Here is a 19094-nt window from a genome sequence, read left to right as displayed (position 1 = left end):
AAAACCTTCCCAACTTTTTCTGGTCTCAAGTTACCAAAATAAATTTCAGTAGAATACCCCCCCCCCCAATTAATTTTCAAAGTTCTGCATGAACTGATAGAGCTTGGAGAGACACCATGAGTTCAGCGTACCTACAGTTCCATTTCTAGACTCGGACAGCACACTCCCCTCTCGGCTCATAATCAGGGGAGGGGATGGTGAATGTGCTAAGAAAAATGCTTAAGTCTGCTCTGAGGCTTCAGTGTTGTCTGGCCATCTTCCATAGATGAGCCCTCTCAGACACAGACAGCGCGAGGGCCTTCGGGATGTTTCTTCCTCCTGGACCATTCTGCACTGGGGAATTGGCTCTGCCCCCCAAAACCCTTGCTGGAACCCAGGCAGGCCCTGGCACCAGAGCTCTCCCAGGAAGACCACTCTGTCACCCGCTGCTAAGTCAGGGCACGGACTCAGAAAAATGCAGAGCCCACCTCTCGGGGGCCGTCCGACCGCAGGAAGTGGGAAACTGCAGATCTGAATCCCCCAGGAGTCCGCTCTGCCGCAGTGGGCCTTTGACGGGGACCTGCCCTCCCGGGAGTCTTCTCTGCCGTTGGGGCAACAGAGGGCAAAGAGCCCTGAGAGCCGCACCTAGCCCCTTCACCTGTCTCCGGAGGCCATGCTGCACAACAGGCAAGCGTGCAGGTGGAGGAGTCAGAAAACACTTGGGTTTGAAGGCCACATCTGCCTCTCACTGGCTATGAGACCTTGGACAAGCTACCCAGCCTCTCTGTAACGCTCAGTTTCTTTATCTGTAAAATGATATCACAAGTAGAGGCTGCCGAACAGGTGGAGGGGGTGGGGGGAATGGGGGAAGGTGGTCAAAAAGTGCAGCTTTCAGTTAAAAGGTAAGGTTTGGTGATATAATAATGTACAGCAGGGCTATAGTTAACGATACTGTATTGTGTATTTGTAAGTTGCTTAGAAAGTGGATCTTAAAAGTTCTCATCACAAGAAAAAAATCTGCAACTATGTGAGGTGATGGGTGTTATATTCATCATTTTGCAATATATTAATACGCTGGTGGTGGTGTTCAGTTGCTAAGTCGCGTCCGACTCTTTCTGACCCCATGGACTGCAATATTTTGCAATACACACATACCAAATCATTATGTTGTACATGTTAAACTCTGGGCGTGGGACTTAATCACTCTGCACCTCAGTTTCCCACCAACAGCTACGGCATAAAAGACCTTCAGACAAAGCCTGGCAGGTAAAGAGCCATCAATCAGCATTGCCTACTGTTTTATTATCAGGACTAAAGCGCCCACCCCCCAGATTTATCTTGAAATTAAAGTTGCTAAAGCAGAGGGAGCTCTCAGCATTGTGCCCAGCACATCATAACTGCCTGTGAATGTCTGCTATGTGTCTGGAGACAAAAATGGCAGAAAAGGGGTGTTGCAGGCATCGAGCAGGTGCAGACCAGGGTTGCAGCTCCACAGCCGATGGTGCCTACGGGCTATGTGGCAGCCTGGCTGGGAGGGGAGTTTGGGGGAGGATGGATTCATGCATCTGTATGGGTCCCTCTTCTGTCCACATGAAACTATTACACTATCGTTAACGGGCCACATCCAAAAAGTTTAATAAAAAGAAAGAACTACAGGGAATCACATGCTGATAGGGCTGAAGCTGATAAACTGCTACAGAAAAAAAATACAGTTTGTCATGGGGAGGACATTCACAGAACGGAGGGGAAAAAAGTGTTTGCTGTTATTACTGGACTTCACAGTGGTTCTGTTAAGTAAGCAATGCCAGTATTGGCGCTTTGCAGATGAGGAAACAGGATGAAAAGGATGCAATGACCTTCCCTCTGTTACATGCAGACTGACAACAGTGACTGCCACTCCATCTTACTTCCTAAAATTCTCCATGCCTCAAGGATCCAGTAGGAAGGAGAGGAAAAAAAAAAAACAAAAACAAAAAAACCACTAAATAGCATTTGAAAATATACTCATGAACATTAGCCTAAGCATTCTGAAGCTAAGATTAAGACAAAAACTAGTAGGTGATGGAAACAATTGTAGACTGCCCTGAGAAAGATGCTGGGAGTTGAAGCAACCCTGGACACAGTGGACTTAACTTTGTGCCACAGAAATCTCCTGCTGAAATCCTTTTTCATTTGGTTTATTTTAATCACATTTTAAATGCAGAGAGAGCTCCCTTTGAAAAATAATTCTGCTACAAACCTTTCTGGAAAGTCGGTGATAATTTTTTTTTCTAAAGAATTGACCTCCCACCCACTTTATCAAGTTATTATAGATACAGATTTTTCTGTACCTGTTTAAAATTGTCAGCGCCTGTATTCAAGAGAGTGCGTGCCTTCAGGTGGGTGTTGGTCCATCTCAAGTAGAGTGATGGCCCCTAAACATGCGACAATACTGAACAGAGGTGATGGGGTTTGATCTATATACACAGTGGACCAGAAGAAGGCACAAAGGCAGATTCTCCCACCAGATGCTTTGCATCATCTCTGTTTCTCTGCAGCACATTAGCTTAGATCTTACAATGCAAAACTCACAGCACAATGCCAAAGTCAAGAACACAAGCGAGAATCCCTTCCTGACACTATGAGTACCAGTTACCACCCAGCCGATGGCCTCCTACAGAATCTCAGGAATCTTCCTTGCATGGTTATCTCATTTAATACAACAATCCTGCAGAGAGAGATTATCCCCATTTTATGAATGAGGAACTGAGGTTCAAAAACTTCATGTTCTGAGACGTGCCTGAAGCCCCAGAGCTCATAAATCATGTAGGAATCTGGACCCAGGCCTGCCTGGCACCAACGCCAAGCACTCTTGAAATTTTCTGTAATCTTCTTAGTGTCCCTCAGAGGAGAAAAGAAGATTCTCAGAATCTTAAGAATCTGAATCCAAAATTAAAAGAAAATAAATATTTTAAAGAATTAAGCCCGGTAGAGTCCAAGAATTCCCCCATGGGCTGTGCACAGAGCAAGCCATCACTTTCTAAACAAATGCAGGCTGCTGGGCGCCCACCCCTGAGCCTGGCACCTCCGGCTTGGTTCGGAGAGGCCGCAGTGGGAGCCACGCTCTCTGGTCCCTGCTATCTGTCCTGGGTTGGCACACGACTCCAAGATCAACTTTTACAAGTCCAGTCACAGCTGGGGAAGTTGATGCGGCATTAAAAGAGAACCAGAGGGAAACAGAGCAGGTGGGGGTGAAGAAAAATCAAAAGGGGGTAGAAACTAGCACTCCCCTCCCACTGAAGAATGTGAGTCCGTTGCTGGGCAACAAGAAGAAGAAAAGCAGTTGACAGCCACCCTAGCATCTGCAGCTGGGCGTCAGCTCCAGAAAAGGAACACTTGCTTTCAGCTTCTGCCTCTATGCTACAGAGCTGCACTTACAAATTTATGTTTTCCACACTTTTATTCATTTTCACCTTCCAATTGGCAGACTTTCTTCCAAACCTCTTCAAGGAGATATAAAACTCAACTGAATGGAGAAAACTTCTAAGAGTAGCATCATTCAGGATTTTTTTTTTAGCAAAATAAATATAGGTGGTGTTTTTAACCACTATAACTTGCAGTGGTAGGTATAACCACTCAGCGTGCGTGGAAGGGGGAAGGCTTCACGACACTTTTGATCAGACTATCCCCACAGTTTTACACATTCAAGAAGGTGGCTTACTCATTTGGACCAATATGGATGGACGTAGAGATTATCATACTAAGTGATGCAAGTCAGACAGAAAAAGACAAGTGTCATATGATACCACTTCTATGTGGAATCTAAAAAGTGATAATAATATAAATGAACTCACAAAACAGAAACAGACACAGAGACATAGAAAACAAACATGATGCCAAAAGGGAACGTGGGGGAGGGAGAAATGAGGAACTTGGGATGAACATATACACACTACTGTATACACATAAACAAGGACTCGCTGGACAGCACAGGAAGCGACATGTAGTATTTTGCAATAACATAATGGAAAGGGATCTGAAAAAGAATAAATGTTTAACTGAATCACTTTACAGTATACCTGAAACTAATACAACACTGTAAAGCGACTATACTTCAATCTTTAAAAAAAATGTTGGGTTACTTGTTTAGATTTTTTTAATTTGACAAAAATGAGTAAACCTTTGGTAAATTTCTTGCTATTTTAGTGACAGAAGCATCAAAGCTAGGGTCTTAGCATTTTTATATTTAAAAATCTATTTTATGTTTCAGCCCTCAGGAGAAAAATACATTTAAACAGACTTTTCCATAAGGACTAACAGTTACACATCCAAATGCAGCTCACAGTGTTATTTTCAAAAAAGAGCCTTGCAAAGATGTTTCAAATATACACATCACCATGCCCCATGCCCATCAAGCTTTGTATAACGATGTAAATAGACTGACAATTAAAACATTACGATTCTTTAATACTCATCCAGATTCTATCAGGGGTCACTGATTACAACATCATAAATCATAAGCCTCAAGTGCTGTAACTTCCCCCAACAGAACTCCTGTGTTCCTCAAGCTCTTTGTGCTATGTAAAGCTCACAAGTAGACTACGGAGAAGACCAGATGTACAGGTATCCTTAAGACAGCCCCACCCTACTAAATAAATGGTTTTACTACTAATAGTATGCAGCAACTCATATACATTCATCACATATTAGAGGGGCTGCGCTTCTGAAAAGCTGTTATCAAATAGCTCTTTTTAAACCAAAGCCCCTTTTCTCTCTCACTTACATATGATCAGCGCTTCCTCCTAGGAGACAAAAACTTACATTCCATGCACACCTTGGATATTAAGAAATGGAAAAAAACCTGAGACCATATAATCTAACCTCTTTGTTAATCTGTCTTTTGCATCAATGTGCCACATTCCTAAGTGACAGCAAGAAGCATGAGAATCACACATCACAGAACATCTCAACCCACCCCATGGAGGAAAGGGAACCGAACTTGGGCGTGAGGATTATTTTTTTCTGAGTGCAAATCCAGGAGATCTTCCATTACTCGAGGGGTCTGCCCACCACTCTGAAGAGTGGAACTATCAACAGTCTACCAACAGCAGCAACCGGTTTTACCTTAGGCTTAGCTTTATAAGGTGACAAAGTGACGGCCTTACTCTTGAGGGCAACTCATTACCTATAGACTTTATATATTATGATCTGTGTATGACAGCAACTTAATGATACCTGTCTATAAAATTATCATTGATGGATCAACCAATTTTTAATCATGTGCCATTGATGTTCCATTCCTGCCATGTTTGAATCATGTCAGTCTATAATGTAAGAATTCCAAAACTTCAACAACAAAGGTCTACCATGGGAACCTTATTCAGAAATTAATGTCACTCTACATAGTACTGGTGTGTAGATTAACAGCTGGATATTGGAGGGAAGATTTGATTCATCAAAGTTAATAGGCAGGGGGAAACAATAGGTCTGATTAACAAATGGATTATTCTTAGACCCTTGGCTAATTTCAAAAGGCTAAGCTTATTGGTTCCCATGGCAGAAAATGCAGAACAAATAACCAGGTTAATCACTGAAGTTCAAAAAAGTTGGCCAGTAATGGTCGTCAAGGGTTCTGTGTCCAGGAAATCCCGCCAGACAGGCAATGTTTGCAAAAGGCTGGGAAATATGGTCCACTGCCATCAAAAACAGATGAAAAGCAGGATTTGGTTAAAAGAGTGAGTTTTTGCCCAAGCAAAACCTTTCCAAAATAAAGAAACAGTGTACACCAGCTGCCAACTGACCTCGGCTGAAAGGAGGGGACAGTCCCGCACTGCTGTTCATTATACTGACTTTCAGTACTGCTAAATGGTGTTGAGTGGAAATAAGACTCAATCAGAGCAGACCCTGACAACCCTGACTGCGTGGTAATATCCCAAACTAAAAGACTAGGATTATCATCATATCATGTGTTTTTTAAACTTAAAAGTAAAATATACCCAGATAATATCTATCCAAGTGTTAAGAGAAACTACAATAACAGGAGGAAGGACTTAGCCATGTGTTCAAAAACAACCAAATTCCAAGCATTTTCAGAATATCTGCAGGATATCTTTAAAAGAGCAACAAGGTATATATTATGGGCTTCCCAGGAGGCTTGGTGGTTAAGAAGCCTCCTGTCAATGCAGAAGACACAGGTTCAGAAAGATCCCCTGGAGTAAGAAATGGCAACCCACCCCAGTATTCTTGTCTTGGAAATCCCATGGACAGAAGAGCCAGTGCCTGGGGTTGTGAAAGAGTTGGACATGGCTGAGTGACCAAAAACAACAACAACAAAAAGGTATATATTATACAGAGCTATTGCACAGGGCAAGGGATTGTCAATAACAAGTGAAAGTGAAGCCGCTCAGCTGTGTCCGACTCTTTGCGACCCCGTGGACTGTAGCCCACCAGGCTCCTCCACCCATGGGATTCTCCAGGCAAGAATACTGGAGCTGGCTGCCAGTTGCTTCTCCAGGGGATCTTCCCAACCCAGGGATTGAACCCAGGGCTCCCCCATTGCAGGCAGACGCTTTACCGTCTAGCCACCAGGGAAGCCCTTATTACTCATAACCTCTTCTAAAAATAATGTCATTAGAGCAGGACTACAAGACTCTACCTGTGACACAGGAAGAGTCTACGGGAGTCTCCATGGAGATATAATTCTGTTAGCAGATACAAAATGCTTGGTACAGAGGAAGCATTGTGTAAGTGTTAGTTGAGCTAATAAAGCCACATGCCCAAAAGTGGAAAGAGAAGCCTGCCAACTTTCTCATCCAATCCTAACACAGTGCCTTTCTCATCCCTCCAAGAAACTCAAGCTGAGATCCAGTCCTCTGTTCCTGACATTCGTTCACCTGAACAGGAATAGAAAAACAAATGCCACAACAAGCATGAATTTCAGCTCATGCACCTTCCTTTACACCTTGGAAGGAAGAAGGCCACATCCCCAAGATAGGAATCACCCTAGGTATCCATGTGATTCATTAAATGAAGTTCAAATAAAATGTCTCCTTAAATCATGAAATTGCCTGTTTAAAATTCACATTATCAACTACTTGATCAAGAGAATATGGTGCCAGTTTCCAAGCTCAAGTCTTTACAAACTTGCAACTTCTACATTCTGTCCCTTGGAATGCTCATTCTTAGAACCTAGCCACCATGTCATAAGGAAGCTCAAGCAGTCAATAGAGAGACCCTAATGTGGAGAAACTGACGCACCCAGCTGACAGCCAATTCCAACCTGCCAGCCATGTGAGTGAGCCGCAATGCAGAGGTTATCTAAGTCTAGGCAAGCCACTCTGATGGGCACTGCAGAGCAAAGACAAGCTGCTCCTGCCAAGTCTGATCAAACTGCAGATTAGCAAGCAAAATTAATAACTGATCTTTTAAGTCCCCCCTCTCCTCTCCCACAAAAAAAATCACACTATCACAGTAAACACAGATCTATGCTCAGGTTAATTAATCAACACTCCTGAAGTTAAAATATACAAATTCTAAGAGATGGGTGCATATTTTAAAAGAAACAACCAAAAAATGACTATTTCTCCTTTTCTTGAAACTTCAGGATCAATTGTCCCCGAGAATTTCCCCATAGTTAACATGTAATACTTTTCTAGTTCATAACCAGTATGAATACCCACAAACCAACATAGGCTCTGATTTTTCATTCTATACTATCGTTTACACAAAGCAGTATGGCCAAGGATGTGAAAACCCTTTCTAGACTTTTTAAAACAAGGCCCTGCTCCTTACATACCCTACAAAAGTCCTCTAAACTACTTGAGAAATGTGTGCATATTTACAACATCTAGAAAACGATCCTAAAGGCCATATAACAAGTAAGCAACCTGGTATACAGTATGCAGCGGCTGCCTCAAAACAGAAAGAATTTAATGTAAGCAACATGTGAGTCTTGGGGTACACTTCAGTTCAGTTCAGTCACTCAGTCGTGTCCAACTCTTTGCGACCCCATGAATCGCAGCACGCCAGGCCTCCCTGTCCATCACCAACTCCCGGAGTCCACCCAAACCCATGTCCATCGAGTCGGTGATGCCATCCAGCCATCTCATCCTCTGTCGTCCCCTTCTCCTCCTGACCCCAATTCTTCCCAGCATCAGGGTCTTTTCCAATGAGTCAACTCTTGCATGAGGTGGCCAAAGTATTGAAGTTTCTGCTTCAGCATCAGTCCTTCCAATGAACACCCAGGACTGATCTCCTTTAGGATGAACTTGGTTGGATATCCTTGCAGTCCAAGGGACTCTCAAGAGTCTTCTCCAACACCACAGTTCAAAAGCATCAATTCTCTGGTGCTGAGCTTTCTTTATAGTCCAACTCTCACATCCATACATGACCACTGGAAAAATCATAGCCTTGACTAGATGGACCTTTGTTGGCAAAGTAATGTCTCTGCTTTTTAATATGCTGTCTAGGTTGGTCATAACTTTCCTTCCAAGGAGTAAGCGTCTTTTAATTTCATGGCTGCAATCACCATCTGCAGTGATTTTGGAGTCCAAAAAATAAAGCCTGACACTGTTTCCACTGTTTCCCCATCTATTTCCCATGAAGTGATGGGATCAGATGCCATGATCTTAGTTTTCTGAATGTCAGACCTCATTTATATTTATTCAAAGAGTTTTACACTGGTGGTTGTGGTAGGTCTTATTTCTATCAGGTTTTAAACTCCTTTTGAGCCCAGACCACATCTAATTTACCACTAACAACCACAAACCAGACCCCACTAGAAAAACTATCAATATGCATTTTGCAGACACTGAAATAGTGCTGGGGGGAATGAGGAAAGAGTATAGAAGTTTTCCCACGGAGAAGAATTGTATCTATGTAGGGCTCAAAAAAAAATGTTAGGAAAACTCAAGGCAAAGTTCAATTACATTTTCATTCTCAAAGTCACAGTGTAACGGGATATTTTAAAACCTCTCATATTTGTGAATGAGCATTCACATCTATTTTTGCTAACAACTACTTTGTAATGATCTGGATTAAACCATAAGGGAAGGATGCGAACAAAGGCAACTCGCCATGAGAAGATGTTTTGGGCAGCAAGGATCCTCCCTCCTTCATTGCACTCTGAGCCCTGACCAGCCCTCAAATCCTAAGCAGTCATAGGATCTTAAGCGCCTGGTATAAAGCAGGGGTCCCCAACCGGGCCACACAGCAGGAGGTGAGAAGCGAGCCAAGTTTCATCTGTACTTACCCCCTCCCTCATGGCTCAGATCACCACCTGAGCTCCTCCTCTTGTCAGTTCAGTGGTGGCATCAGATTCTCCTAGGAATGAGAGCCCTAACCCTAGTGTCAAGGTGGAATATCCTGAGATTGCCACAAAATAAAAATAAAGTGCACAATAAATGTAATCAACCAGAATCAACCAGAAACCTTGGGAAAATCGTCTTCCATGAAACTGGTCTCTGGTGCCAAAAACGTTGGGTACTGCTGATATAAAGGACAAAATCTCAGGAGCTTAACCTCCAGTGGTTGATCATTACTGTGACACAACTTCTGAGTGGTCACTAAACCCCTTAAACTGCTCATACTTTCATCATTGTTTAAACTGACCATACTGCTGTTCAAAGAATTTATCAGAAAAGCATAATTTTAAAGCCAACTAATAACAACCAGGCTTCATACAACTCTAGGCTCCAACTGTATTTTCAAACTGCAAAACATACTAACTTTGAGTAAGAATGTTTAAAATCTGCCAGGAGGAGACTCTGGAGGTAACACCAGGTTCCCTTACCTTGAGGAGCCAGAGTCACTGACCTGCTCCTCTCTGTCCCCACTCGCCCGGGACCCACAAACTGCTTTCATCACCACCTCTCTCTGGCTTCCCACCAAGTCCTCAAGAGACACATTTCTGAGTTCAGTCGAGTAACCAGATTCTATGAAATAAATAAAAGGAAAATGGAGTTCATGACTGAAATCAAGCTGGGTGGAGACATAAAGGGTCTTTTGTTAATAACTGTACAAGGGAATGCAAATGAAGGCAGGCTTCACAAGGAATTCTGACATCTTAATGAAGATATACGAAGAATGTTTGGCATATAAACCTCAGTTGCAAGGGGAAATGGTCACACAAAAATACTGGTTTATGATCTCTTTAGCTTCAAAACAATTCAAAAGACAGTTCCTTCATAATAATCCTAGTTAACTGAATTGTGAGGGTTTTTCTTTTTTCCTGTTCTCTAATTACATTCCCCAACCCCCACCACACTTGTCCGATTCTCCTTTCTTTGGTTAACTCTGTAGTGGAAGAGTTCATCAGCTTCCCCTGAAGCTGGGTACTGCCCCACTGATGAAACCATGAGAGTGATTAGATTTCTCTACGCCACACAGAAAATTTTCTGTCACACAGTTTTCTTTGTTCCTGTTCTTAGTAAGGAAAAAAAATCAACTGACATTTTCTCCCAATAATGATTGGATTATGAGATAATTTCACTTAAAAAAAAATGCTGTGACAGTAAAATGCTTGGCGGGTGCTACATAAATGTCCCACAAGACAGCAGCATGTGAGGCTGTGCAGATTTCACGAGGAACACATTTCCCACACCCAAGGTCAGTGACGCTCTTCTGCCACAGTCACGGATTCTACGCTGCATTCAAGACACAGAGAATCAGAAAGGCAGAGAATTCATAAAATGTATTCAAAGGACAGGATGTTTTTTAACTGTAGAAGCAGCAACAATAATATTACCAGTAGGAACACACTATAAATAAGTTGTTTATGTAAAGTATTTTCATATTTCATAATATGCAAAGCATTTTTTTCTTTCGAGTCTTCTGATATTTATTTCATGTGCTATGTCCAGAAGATAAGTATTAAGAATTATCAATCCCACCTGATAGGTAAAGAAACTGTACTGGAGGTTAAATAATTTGCCTAAAGTCATGCTGCTAGAAAATACCTCAGACCCAGTCACCTGGGATGGACACCTCATTATCATTATAGCTCTCAGCCGGCACGTCCCAGGGCCCCTGAGAAGGGGATGCCCACAGGCTTTTGCAAGAGCACCTGAGTTGGCTTTGACATCTCAGCCACCAGAGGAGGAGCTGGAAAAGAAGCCAATCTTGGGAAATCCATGATAGCAGGGCCTGGTTTACTCCTAGGGTTCTGGCTCCACGATAAAAGGTTGTAATATAATTCAGGGGCTTCCCTGGTGACTCAGAGGTAAAGAACCCACCTGCTGACGTAGGAGACACAGGTTCGATCCCTGATCCGGGAAGATCACACATGCCTCGGAGCAGCTAAGCCAGTGAGCCACAACTATTGAGCCTGGCCTCTGGAGCCCAGGAGTCACAGCTAGGGAGGCCACATGTCGCAACTACTGAAGCCCTAAAGCCCACGCTCGGCAACAAGAGAAGCCATGGCAATGAGAGGCTGGCCCAACACTACGGAGTTGTGTCTGCTCACCGCAGCCAGAGAATGAAGAGCCGGCACAGCCAAAAAGTGCACGAAAGTCGCTCGGTCATATCTGACTCTCTGCGACCCCATGGACTTGTATAGTCCATGGAATTCTCCAGGCCAGAGTACTGGAGTGGGTAGCCTTTCCCTTCTCCAGGGGATCTTCTCAACCCAGGGATCGAACCCAGGTCTCCCACATTGCAGCCGGAATCTTTACCAGCTGAGCCACAAGGGAAGCCCAAGAATACTGGAGTGGGGAGCCTATCCCTTCTCCAGGGGATCTTCCCAACCCAGGGATCGAACCCAGGTCTCCCACATTGCAGCTGGAATCTTTACCAGCTGAGCCACAAGGGAAGCCCAAGAATACTGGAGTGGGGAGCCTATCCCTTCTCCAGGGGATCTTCCCGACCCAGGAACCAAACCAGCAAGTCCTGCATTGCAGGCGGATTCTTTACCAACTGAGCTATCAGGGAAGCCAAAAATAAATTATTTTTTTTAAAAGGGCTGTAATTCAGAAAATGCAGGAAGTGAAGGAAGGAGGTCAAAGAAGGCACTCCGGGACTTCCGGGAGGGCCAGGTGCTCTCCGGGTCACAGTTGCTGCTACAAGGGCTGCTTAATCCCCAGCCCCTGGCCCAGCCCCATTCCTCCCGGCCCACATGCTGACCAGCTGCTCCGTGCTTCTGGGTGCGGAGCATGGGAGCAGATGTCAGCCAAATCCAAGGCTCCCGGCCCTCCACTCACTACCCTTCCTCCTGACCCACCCCACACCCTCCCTCAGCAACCCCCGCCTCCCCCGACCAAACAGGATGGCAGGCCAGGAGGAGCGTGAGCACACGTGGCCCAGAAACCAGAGAAAGGCCCGCACGAAACCGGAGCCACAAACCGCCCCACCAAGCGGAAGGGGAGACGTCAACGGGAGCCTTGAGTTACCGAGGAGCATAGTCACCGCACCCCCCGGATTTCAGGATGTCAAGGTCCATGACAAGGCTTTCAGGACCACGCCCTTCCAGGAGCGAAGAATCACTCATTGAGGGGACAAGTAAATCAGAGGGAAGAGCGCTGCGAAGGCCCAGTGGCTAGCGAGAATGCAATCTTTAGAAGGAACTATAAGAAGTTTGGCTTTCCATGTGACTCAGTGGGTAAAGAATCTGCCTGGAATGCAGGAGACTCGGGTTTGAGCCCTGGGTCGGGAGGATCCCCAGGAGAAGGAAACGGCAACCCACTCCATATTCTTGCCTGGAGAATCCCACGGACAGAGGAGCCTGGAGGGCTGCAGGCCATAGGGTCGCACAGAGTCGGACACAACTGAGTGACCAAACAACAACAATAACGTAAGAGGCTCAGTCTGGATGGAAAGTAGGGGTTAGGTCACAAGGGCCTTGCAAGGACGCTATGGCTCTTGAATTTTATCCTAAAGCCAAACAAGAAGCTTTACAACAGATGATATGACATTAATACATTAGTCTTTGTAGAAATTCACTCTGGCTGAAGCCTGGCAACCAGTCAGAGGAGAGTAAGACCATCTCAAGGAGGTGATCAGGAGCCCAAGTAAGAGATGCTGGTGACCTAGACCAGGGAACATAGAGAAGGGAGGTTATGGAGACACTGATCAAGTGGGACTGTGAGAAAGAAGATGTGGGAGGTGAGGAAGAAATGACGGGTGAGGTTCCAGCTTGAGCAATATTTACTGAGTGTCAAACAATGGAGGAGAGGCAAGTCTGGGAGTGAGATCACGAATTCACGTCACACATGTTGGGGTGACCGCGGTATACACAAGTGGATGTGTCTAATGGGCAAGTGGACGCAAGTGTCTGGAAAGCAAAAGAGAGATTTGAGCTGCAGGTTTAGACCAGGGGCTTGTCTGAGAACAGATGTGAAACCGATTCTCTAGTTACTGAAAAGGAGCCATGCCTTATAACACGTCTAGCCCCAACCACTCCATGAAGCTGCTTTCTTATCAGCAGCTCATGTTCTGAACTCCTGAACTTGATAGCCTGTACAATATCACTGAGATTTTGGCAGAAAGAGATCAAACAGGTGTACAGACAGCCACTGTCATTAAATGCATACTCATTATTTTTTTAATTTTTTGGCCGTGCCACACACACAGTTTACGGGATCTCCGTTCCCTGACCAGGGACTGAACTCGTGCCCGCGGGGTGGAAGTGCGGAGTCTTAGCTACTGGCCTGCCAGGGAATTCTACTAATAATTTATGCACAAGTACTTTCCTTCCCCACCCAACTTCAAGCTGTTTAAAGACAAAGATGTGTCTGATATAGATCCTGGATTTTCCAAGGCTGTCTTGGTTCCAAACAGCCTGGCCCTCTGCATTCCTGTGCCATTAAATTTTCTTTAAAAATTCCACCATTTCCCCAAACAGTAACTGAACATATCTTTCAGCAAATGTTATAATTAAACACATAGATGATGAAAAACTTGAGGACTACAAGAAGACATACAGACCCACAAGAGGAGGAAACATCAAGATCTCTCAGTGAATTCTATCAGCAGCCAATACTGGTACCTCTGAAGGGCCCACGTGAGACCCAGAATCTGGGTCACACAAACCTGGGTTGGCATTGACGCTCCCCCATGGATAAGGATGCAACCTAGGGCAAACTGCGTAACTTCTCTGCGCCTCAAAAGTCTGCTTTGTGAGCCAAATATGGAAATACACAGCTAACAGGTTCATTCATACCAAGCTGGGTCCATAAAGGCAACACAGACTCTACGTTCATCCAGCTTACTGTCAGGTCACGACAGAATAAATTCTAGTTGCTCTGAAGAAGTATAAGGCTTATAACAAGCGGAATCATCTGTTTCCAGAAAGGTCGGGGAACGCTTCAACAAAGAGGGGACCTTTTAAGGCAAAATTTAAGAAGAATTAACTAGATGATAGGGTTCAAGTAAGGGGAATTCCAAGGAGCAGTAAATGGATGAGTGAAAAGCTTTAGGTCATAAGAAATGGGAAAAAAAAATTTTTTTTTAAACTAACAAGCAAGGGACCTGTGGACACAGAGGGGAAAGGAGAGGCAGGGACAAACTGACAGAGTAGCATGCAAACATACACACGCCATATGCAAAATAAACAGCCTGTGGGAATTTGCTGTGTGCCACAGGGGGCCCAAACCTGTGCTCTGCAACCAGAGAGGGCTGGGCTGGGGTGGGGTGGGCTGGGCTGGGCTGGGTGGGCTGGGCTGGGCTGGGGTGGGCTGGGAGGTGGGAGGTGGGCGGCAGGTTCGAGAGGGAGGGGACATATGTATACCTATGACCGACTTACGTTGATACGTGGCAGAAGCCAACACAATATCGTAAAGCAATTATCCTCCAATTAAAAATAAAATCTATTTAAAAAGAAACAACAAACAAGGACTTCCCTGGTGGTCCAGCGCTTAAGACTCCTCGTTTTTAAAGCAGGGGACCCGGGTTCAATCTTTGATCAGGGAACTAAGATCCCCATGTACTGTGGGGAAACCAGACCCTCGCGTCTCCACTAGACAGAAGCCTCTGCACTGTAATGAAAGATCCTGACACAGTCAAACAAATATTTTTTTTAAATAAGCAAAAATTTTAAAAAGGTCTGAGGCCACATTTAACTTTATTTTAGTAGAAAAACTGAGAGGTGATCACTCTGAAGAGAAATAGAGTAGAGCAGGGAGTAGTCAAAGGGGAGTGATGGTGAACAACGACTTTCTCTATTGTTGGATTATTTATTACTGTCATTGTCATAACACTATTATTATAAAGGTCTTTTTTTTCCAGCTGTCAAGCCTAAGAATGCCACCTTTTTACAAAAATAAACAAAACTTGTGACATCAAGGCCAAGTTGTGAGACAGCTTTAACAAGTATTGTGAAGTATTTCAGTTGTTTTTATTTTGCCTGTGATTTTTTTTTAGTACTCATTTAATAAATGCATGTGGAATATTTTTATAGAGTGTTGTGTAACACAAATATAAATCTACTAGTAGCGCTTAGAAGGTTAACAGTATTAACTAACTTCAGTGGCCTTTGATAACCTGACATAATAATTTTCTAAAGGACCTATCTGATTGACTTTTTGTAAAGCTCCAAGTTGAAAGAAGCACTTTCCAAAATTGCCAGTGTAATTTTAAAGTATGAATTCACTCTCTGTCAGTGAGGAATGAGAGTCATCTTCCCTGATTAACAACTTTAGGAGACTAGGAAAGTCAACAAAGACCTGTGTGACTGTAAAATTTCCTCTGATAATTCAAAAACATTACTCAGAGATTTGCCAGGAGATAACTGAAACAAAAAATACGTGTATGAAAAACAAGTAGTGAGTAAGCAGACCTCTTCCGAAAAGTACAAATAAAACTACCCACCCATCACATTCAACAAAAGATTCTCGCTTTATTAGGGGAAGAGTTTGGTCCTCAATGCCTAGACAAGTGTCCAGCACACAGGAGGTATTGGAAGTGTTGGACGAGCAAATAAATGAACAAATGAGGAACTATAGTAAAAATGCAAAATGAATGTCTAATTTTTTATTTTTAATTATTCATATATTTTTTAACAAACATTTTTTTTCTATTTTTTTTTCTTTTTGAAAGCACACAACTTTCAACATCTTAGTTCCCCAACCAGGAATCAAGCCTGCACCCTCAGCAGTGAAACTGTGAGTCCTAACCACTGGCTCACTAGGGAATTCCCACAAACATATTTTATATGTATAATTACTATATTATTTTGATAACTATAAGAAAGGCTATTTTTTGCAATGTAAAAAAATTTCATTTGGAACACTGAAATGTACATTGTTGTATGCTGACCAACCCACCATCCGTATCCATACATACTGAGCCACTGAGCCCTGTACAATTACGGTACATTTGTTTCCCAATAAATATCTAAATAATTTTTAGGATGGTAAACTGCCAAAATGATCATCAGAAAAAGAATGGAAGCACAAGTGATAGAGGGTCTAAAATATGAAGAGTCACATGAAACCTTAGAAGTTATCGGGCTTCCCTGTGGCTTGCTGGTAAAGAATCCGCCCACAAGGCGGGAGACCTGGGTTCGATCCCTGGGTTGGGAAGATCCCCTGGAGGAGGGAAAGGCCACCCACTCCAGTCTTCTGGCCTGGAGAATTTCATGGACTGTACAGTCCATGGGGTCACAAAGAGTCAGACACAACTAAGTGACTTTCACTTTAGAAGTCATCTAGTCGACTTCCCTGGTGGTCCGGTGGCTAAGAATCCGCCTGCCAATGCAGGAGACATGGGTTCAATCCCTGGTCGGGAATTAAGATTCCACATGCCTCAGGTCAACTAAACCTGAGCACCAGAACTGCTGAGCCCCGTGCCTTGGAGCCTGTGTTCCGAGACGAGAAGCCACCAGTGAGAAGCCTGTGCCTTGTAGCTAGAGGAAGCCCAGCAGCTAAGACCCAGCAAAGCCCAAAATAAAATATATAGAAATAAAAAATAAAATAAAGCCCCACCACACACGAGATGGGTAACAAGGTCCAAAGTGCCACTCAATTTTGTATTAATGGGTCTGGGACATAAACACCTGAAGGATCACCCAAATTCCACTAGAGATTTTCTTTACAAATTTGTGTTAACTAATCATAATCAAATTATCTAATGAAAGGTGCATGCATGCTAAATCACTTCAGTCGTGTCTCTTTGGGACCCATGGATTGTGGCCTGCCAGGCTCTTCTGTCCATGGGATTCTCCAGGCAAGAATACTGGAGTGGGTTGCCATTTCCTTCTCCAGGGGATCTTTCCAACCAGGAATCCAACCTGCATCTCTTACGTCTCCTGCATTGGCAGGTGAGTTCTTTACCACTAGCACCACCTGGGAAGCCGGTAAAAGGTGCTGAATACCAAAGACCGCTACACCCTTCCCCTCTTCAAGAAATTACCATGCTAATTAATTAGGATAGAGAGGAGTCAGCAAACGATGTCCAGCAGCCAAATCCCATGCACCATCTGTTTTTCCACAGCCAGGAAATTAGGCATGGTTTTCACAGTTTAAAATAATTTTAACAAATTGGAAGTGTAATAATATTGGTGACACATGAAATTTCAGATTTCTGTGTCCACAAATAAAGCTTCATTGGAACACAGCCATGTTCAACTGTTTAGGTATTGTCTGTGGCAGAGCTGAATAGCTGTCACAGTGACCACAAGGCCCAAAGCCTAAAATATTTCTCATCTGGCCTGTTACAGAAAATGCCCGCAACCCTTGCACCAGGAGATAGTTAACATGACCTCGGTAAATTTCACCTTCAGAAGGAGCCAGCCTGTCCCCGCCAACCAGCTGTAGTCACTCACATGCTATTTCCTCTTCTTTGATTATTGAAACTCCACAGCAAACTATTGTTTTTACCAGTCACTCAGAAAACAAAGATAAAAGTTTCCACAGAGGAAATAATAACCTTTCTTTTCCAAGGCCCTCATCTGCCTCACTTGCAGTGAAATTAAAAACCAATGCTTCATGGAGAAGGAAATGGCAACCCACTCCAGTATTCTTGCTATGAACAGAGGAGCCCAGTGGGCTGTAGTCCATGGAGTCACAAAGAGTTGGATATGACTTATTGACTAAACAACAACAATGTTCGGTTGCTCTGGCTACTGTTTAAATAGTTGGAAAAACTATCCTGTCTCTATTGAACTTAACTTGGTAAAAAATCAGTTGGGCATATTCATTTTGGTCTATTCTGGGTTCTTCACATTATCTTATTAATCTGTGTATTTAAACCTCTGCTAATACCACATTATCTTGAATACTGTACCTATCATTAAATCTTAAAATTGGGTAAAAGTGAAAAAAAAAAAGCAAATGTTTCACACACAAACTGGTCTGTAACGTTTTCCCCAACTGAATTCAGAAGGCTCCAACAATTCACTTTTAAAATGAAGAGCTCAGGCAGAAAAAACAACAACAAATAGCCAGGTTAGTGAAAATGAATTTATTTACCCTAAGGGAAAAAAGAATATTATCTGGAACTGAAAGCATTTTTCTCTTCCTTTGATATGCTATTCTTTCAGTATCAAAAATGTATAAATGATCCTTACAAACTACTCATCTTGGAAATTATATCTGTACTAAAACTTATTTGCCAATTTTCCAGATGAAAACAAAGTACCAAATTCATACCTTCTCAGTGTTCTAAAACAACTTCTAAGATTTCCAGGAGTTTTTTGTTTGATTTTGTTCCATATTCCTTTCGTCTACCAGTGTACAAAGTACTGGTTTGTAACACGTCAACTAGGAAAATCCCATTCCCGGGCCTTTGGAAAGAAATTTAAGGGTGTATATATTTGCTTACATCATGACTCCAGCTGTTATGTTCCTAAAGTTACAAATGGCCACTCTTCATTTTAAAAGCACATTTAAAGAAACCTAATGTTAGTTCAACATGGGTAAACAGTCTCCAATGCTGTATAAATAAAGAATTCTCTGAGTTGTAAATAGTAGCTGCTCAAAGTAGTGGAAAGGCTGGCTGAGAAATACAGAAACAAGAGGTGTACACACAGTTCAGAGGGCCTGCCCCACCCCCTTAGGGCAGAGAGGGGACGGGACATCAGAGACTCGGAGAGTCGGCCATCCAGAGGTTCAGTGCAGATGCCAAGACCCGAAACCCAGCGCCATTCACTCATTCTTTGGCTTGAACATCAATTCAACAGCCTCCTACTTAAACATCCAGGGGATTCA

The 19094-nt window shown here is 43.4% G+C and overlaps 1 protein-coding gene across 2 annotated transcripts in view; it reads right to left on the bottom strand.

Annotated features, from left to right (window-relative positions):
- The window catches only part of WWTR1 (WW domain containing transcription regulator 1), a 138974-nt gene that overhangs the window by 81163 nt on the left and 38717 nt on the right, over positions 1-19094 (bottom strand). The window lies entirely within an intron of this gene.

Source organism: Muntiacus reevesi, chromosome 8, assembly GCF_963930625.1.
Source record: "Muntiacus reevesi chromosome 8, mMunRee1.1, whole genome shotgun sequence".
Taxonomy (NCBI): domain Eukaryota; kingdom Metazoa; phylum Chordata; class Mammalia; order Artiodactyla; family Cervidae; genus Muntiacus; species Muntiacus reevesi.
This window is presented reverse-complemented; position numbering and strand designations above follow the sequence as displayed.